Raw genomic sequence first — 6,249 nt, 5'->3', positions numbered from 1 at the left:
TCACCAGAAAACGAAAATATTTTCGCGAAATTTTAATTGGACAGTGTTCTTTATTGCTATCTTGTAAGTGCACCTTTCCTTGGCCAAACAGGGTCCAACGTTTATAACATGTATTTGTGAAGCACACGTTTTTAATTTTTAATTTTGCATTTCACTTCTTCCAGACTGTCTAATCCTATGCAGAGACCAGTTACGAGTTAGATGCTGATTAGAAGTTGATTCAAGAGCCAGTACTGGAACAGGATTGAAGAAAACAATATCTCTGGTCTTCAACAGAAACAGTAAGTCACAATTTACTACCACACTTTGCAAGGATCTAATGAATGTGTAACTGATAACCTCCGCAAATAACATTCACCGAATTTGTTAATTTATGACCGAGATTCCACGTGCTCTCTGCTGAGATTTCGAATACACGATATTTCTTAATGCAGACACTGTCAATTTCTTTATGATCCGGGCGTAAATTCCGACCCAAACGGAAGTAATTTCCAAGTGTACTGTAATTAATTTTATGCAGTGTATCAGACCATATATCCGCCAAGTGTGACATTAGTGCCTCAGCCATAATCATATTCAAGTATATGTTGTGGGAGATACGCAGCACAAGTGGGAAGAAAGAGGTTAATTTTTGCGAATGTGTTCTTTGCCATTGCATTTATCTGGATGTTATGCATTGCTGCATAGCTCGTCTCGCCGCAGACAGTGTTACCAATCAAACTGGAGTCACATAAAATTTATCCTTCTATTCTTCCTTCAAACTCTCAACTAAGAAATGTTCCAAATCATACTGAACCATATAAACCTTCAATACTGCTACATTTGTAGGTAGACTTACACTTGATTTGAGTTGCGTGTAAATTAATGGTCGTACTACGTAAATTACAACGGGATCTAAACTTTCAGACACTATCTACGTTGATTTCTCTTCAAAAATTCAACATATATGATCTGATTTCGCACATCAAATGCGCAGTCAGGAAAAAATCTCATTATTAATTCATCTCTGAAAATATCACACATTTCTCTACATAATCGCTAATGTACTCTACGGTATTGCTTAAGAATTATAATTTGTGTCCATGATTTCAGGTCCTGCCGTTAAGATGTAAGCCTACAGCCCGGGGATTGTAACCAGTGCAGCTGACGAAACACCAACAACAAACACAAACAAAGCATTATGAAAAACCATACAATTCTTATAAATGTTTCGATTTTGCATCACTGCAGGAAATATGCACAACTTAAGGAATAAAATCTACCTTTACGTGTATCGTGCAGTCTCCTTACAGATATCAATAAAATCTGACACTGCTGTGTANCTTTAATGATCCGCCACAACACAGCAAATAGTAAAACATCAAAGTCGGCGTACAGCTGTGGCTTTGCTACATGTTTCGGCCACTATCGGCCATCATCAGGCAAATACATGTCAACAAAAATCTACCATTTAAATGCAATCATAAGATGGATATAACACTATTAATCGTACAATTTTAAAATTGCTTATGTAAAAATACAAAAGATTAGATTATATAAAAATAAAAAATTGGAAGTATTATAACAAGATAAAATATTAATGATGTTTTCAAAAACATTGAATCAGTCGTTAGATATACTTTGAGTGCGTTTCCATAGACAATAGGGAAATTCGATATTACTTTATATAGAAGATTTTAAGAGAGGCCCATGATGTAGCAATTAATGAATTGTGTAATGCTGCCTCGTCATTAAGAAGATTTGTCCGTATTGCATGGAAAGCCGATAGTAGCCGAAACATGTAGAAAAGCCACAGCTGTACGCTGACTTTGATGTTTTCCTATTTGCTGTGTTGTGACTGTCATGCCACACGTCACAAAAGTGTCCGTTGTCATGAACATTAATGGATGCCGAAAAATTATTCCCCGGTTTTACGTTTCCGCTGTGTTTACTTCGGTTCTTGGTCTGTTACATTCCGATGTATGAAAGGCTGGAGAGGTACATGAGGTATCTATTGCCTTCTCCTTGTTGCCTGGGCGAGTTTATGTCAATATATGTTAATACAGTATTTCTAAACGTGGGCTTGCGCTCTACCTTGGCCAATACGGACGGATCCACACATACAGGATCATCATAGATTTCAAATCCCCTCGTGTTGTCTCGAAACATTAACTTATATATTGTTCCTGATGATGTAATCAGAATTTATATCCGAAACGTTAAGAATGTCCACACATACACAGAGCAACCGACGACGAAATGAAAAAAAAATACTTTACCTCCAGTCAAGTATTTGTTAGCAACCGAGTATACGGTTTCATAATTCAGTAACAAAACACTTGCATCCATTTTTCATTATCGACATCTTCTTTCCCCAAAAACGCATGTCCAGTTCTCCAATAGCCCTCTCGTTTCTCGCATATCCTAAACTAATATTCTCCTCTCCCTGCAGATCAGCGAACTCCCTGTCTAATTACCACCGTTTCCCCATTCTACAACACACGACATACACGTTACTGGATATCCTTCCTCGCCACACACTGACCATTTTAATCTGCAACAGCCTTTTAAAAGCATATGAAATCCTGCATAACACCAGTATATTATTATTGAAGTTGCCCTAGATTTATATTTCAGTTTCATGACTGTGGTGAGTAGATTCCAATGATGAATTTCATTACAATTTTAATTACATTTTCACCATCACGTCTTACTTATACGCTCTTCACAAAATAAAAAAGGACATTCATCTGTCTCCCTTACTACCTATAATCAGAAGACCTCTGCAAAGAAAAAGAATACAGACGCTTCTACGATGTCGTCTTAACATCAAGGCCAAAATCTGAGTGTAACTCATGTGAGGAACTAAAAATAGCCTTATGTTAAGTGAAAGGGTCGGGGTAGCGTAGTCGGTATAGCCACTGGCTACGTGCTGGACGACCAAGGTGTCGGAGTTCGAGTCCCGGTGATGGCACGAATTTTCACTTCTCAATGTTGTCCAGGCCGGCCCTGGGGTGCACCCAACCTCCTATCCAATGGATACAGAATGTCAAGACTCGTATTTGGTAGGCTCTAGTTGGAAATCTGGGTCTTGAGACCAGTACACTGACTGAGGTTTTTGTGCTTTTCCTCAGACCTCCCAGGAAAATTCCGGGACAGTACGTGAAATTAGGCCACCATCAGCTCTTTACACTTAGTTTCACTTTCATTATTCACGAGTGGCCCCAACATTTGACGCAATGCAGGATGTTTACGGGTCTAACACATTCAGTAACACATTCTGGAAGTGCTGCTGTGTTACAACAGTTCTATAACCAGCAGATGAAGAACTGTGATTTTGGTTCGCGCAGGAAAACTAAACAACGGAATTAAGCAGATTAATTTGTTGGTGCACTTTATGAGCTACATCTGAATTTAACTGCCTCAAATGTTCGCTACAGTTCTGGGGCACACGCTCGTTGGACTGAAACAAAAGAGTTTGCTGCCCGGAGCACTGCTTTCGGCCGTTCTTGTATGCAAGCAGCAGTATTCACAGTTAGACGCAGAGTTCCGCTCTCGGCCGTCCTGTCGTCCTGTAGGTCATCCCGTCCACAAGACTGCACGAAAGGAAACGAGTTCGAGTGAGATCCGGAGTTCTCGCCGAGCACGCCCAATCCCTCAATATCTTAACTCTGATTCAAATACCGCGACAAAAATGTGCAGCCTTGTCTCCAGGCAAAGGGGATGTTGGTTCCTCAGAGAGTTCCGACAATTGGCAACAATGTCTTTAAAAGAATAAATGGTCCAATAAAAAGGTCTATGATCAGATGACACCAGTCATTCACCGGCACACGATGTCAATGTTGGAAGCTGCTTTCACACGGCTCATTATGATCTTCGGCGCAACACAAGTGCTACTTTCGTGTATATTGCCAATTCCACATGACATAAATTATGGCGAAATGGGGCAACAAACTGTTCCTTCCGTGTTTCTTTCTTATCGTCTCCAGTTCAGGAGTACAAAGCAGGGCATAATTTAGTAACAGAACCAATGCGCATGTAACAAATAAAGAAGACAAACAGTGATGAATCTGCAACACATCCGTTCCTTTTATACGCTATGGTGTCGAGACCGTTTTTCATTTCTGTCGTTTTACAGCAGGTAGGACTCCTTGGAAGAGTGATCAGCTCGTTGCAAGGTTTCTACTTAAACAAGGGAAAACACATACACATACGAATACCAAAAATCCCCGCTTTCTGTGGGATTAGAACACACGATCCCGGTTTCTGAGCAAGCGAGCGGGCGAGGGCAGTACATGCCTTAGACCGCTCGGCTACCGTGACCGGCGGTCCAAAAGAAAAAATAAAAAAATTATAACTCTGAAAACGATAATAGATCAAGGGTTAGGGCTCGGCGAGCTAAAAAAGCAAACCTAAGGTAACCCGCAGGAGATGAAAAAACGGAGTCAAACAAGGCCACCACAAGGATTTAGAATAACCAACAGTCTCCTCTCACCACCACGTCCATCCACCCCAAGGGCACTGCCATAGCCAGAACAGTTACTAGCTCCAAGACAAAGTCGCGAATGTCCATATGTGCTCCGTATCTCAACTCGTTGCAAACGGAGGAGCGAATGGGGTAGATTGGAATTTACGCTCCGGCCGGTTTATTTCCGGAGAGAGAGCTTTCCTTTTCAAATTCACATGACTGCAAGGAAAAAATTGTAGCCGCTGCTAGGAAATGAACTCCAGTTACCCAGTACATAGGCAATTACTTTACCGATAAAGTTTTCCTGGCTATATTTGAAAGTACACACACTTTTTAAACATCCGGTATATTATTACGGTAATTATCTGCTCTCTCCTCTTCTCTGCTAATCTGCAGTTACGCTGTAATTCATTCCGATTCATGGTCCATTGCTCAAGCGCTGGTACATTACTGCCTCCATTTCTTTGTTACGTGAACCTCTTTATCGAGCCGTTTACTAGCAATGACAGGGGATATACAGAGAGACGCGTCTAACAATCCTTCCATTGTTGCGTGTTTTCTTTAATGCGGGAACGTGTATAACGAGATGATTCCTAGCAACAAAAGAGGGATACACTTTTCAACGTCTTTACCTATTTAAAATGGGAAGGATACACGCACATACATACAGTCAAATGGCAGCGATTTATGAAATACGCCGCGAAGACGGGAACAGGCGCCATGATACAGAAACCAGGGGGACATGTCGCGGAAGCAAAGTTCGTACAGCACTGATTCTACTCCCAGCAGTTTAAAGTGCACATACGTGAAAACACAAGACAATATTCTAAAGCTTGATTCATTGGACATTTCATGAGATACATTACAACCTCGCTCGGTTCAAACACAGTAGATTGCCCACGGCATCACTGTGAGGTGTTCTCGTATAGACGTAAGCAACAGCATTCCTAATTTGAAGCAAGAGTTCAACTCTCGTCTATAGTTTGGTATTACAGACCGTCACTTCCATAAGACTGCACAAAAATAAATCAAACGAAATTAGATCTGGGAATCTCGACGGCCAAGCACGACAAGTCCATCAGTTCCCATAATGCTCATTCAAATTACCCGCAAATCGGAAGTAAAATCCCGGTGCCTTGTCTCCAGAGAAACGTCCTCCAATTAAAACGGAATTTCATTATTCAGCAAGTGATAATTAGCAAAACGAATAGTTCAAACATCAGAGCTCAAATCATACCACACCAAACAGTCTCTTATAACCGACGTTGGAAGCTGCATTTGACGGTCCTTTCACAGTCATCAGCAGACCACAGGAGGCCATTTTGTTTATGGATCAATTTCATCCCGAGTGAGTTGTGCTTCAGCACTGAAGATTACGAGCGGAGGAATCCGGGTAGGTACATGCATCTAGCGGCAAATTCGAACGCTATGATCATAGACATCGGACTGGAGGGCCTCCTTAAAATGATATCAGCTCACCCTGCCACGATACATCTGCTCCATATTCACGAAGCCGACTCGTCGAGCAGTCCCAATCCCATTTTGCGAATCAACATAAATCCGACTTCACCTGACAAGGGATCGAAACTGGGTCACAGGTAGAGGCGACGGAACCCAGAGCTATGACAGGATCGCCGAAGGCAAAACATTCTTCCTCCTACTCCGCATTACTTCTCATATAACATCTCGAAGTATGGCAGACAGACCACGGAAGATCCTACACAAAAACCTGAGGTGCAAATAGTGCTGCTAAATAAATACTATGTAAACAAGCACAAAAAAAAATAATGAAGTTGTTCATT

At 41.2% G+C, this 6,249-nt stretch overlaps 1 long non-coding RNA gene across 1 annotated transcript; it reads left to right on the top strand.

The window, feature by feature from the left end:
- Positions 1-9: 9 nt before the first annotated feature.
- On the top strand, positions 10-1,167 carry LOC117282569. Its single transcript, XR_004513364.1, has 2 exons — positions 10-281; positions 1,093-1,167. It is a non-coding gene; the product is annotated as an uncharacterized LOC117282569 (long non-coding RNA).
- Positions 1,168-6,249: the final 5,082 nt, after the last annotated feature.

The sequence above is a fragment of the Cryptotermes secundus genome, unplaced genomic scaffold (assembly GCF_002891405.2).
Source record: "Cryptotermes secundus unplaced genomic scaffold, Csec_1.0 scaffold844, whole genome shotgun sequence".
Classification (NCBI taxonomy): Eukaryota; Metazoa; Arthropoda; class Insecta; order Blattodea; family Kalotermitidae; genus Cryptotermes; species Cryptotermes secundus.
Note: the sequence above shows the minus strand (reverse complement) of the source record. Positions and strands in the feature narration are given on the sequence as shown.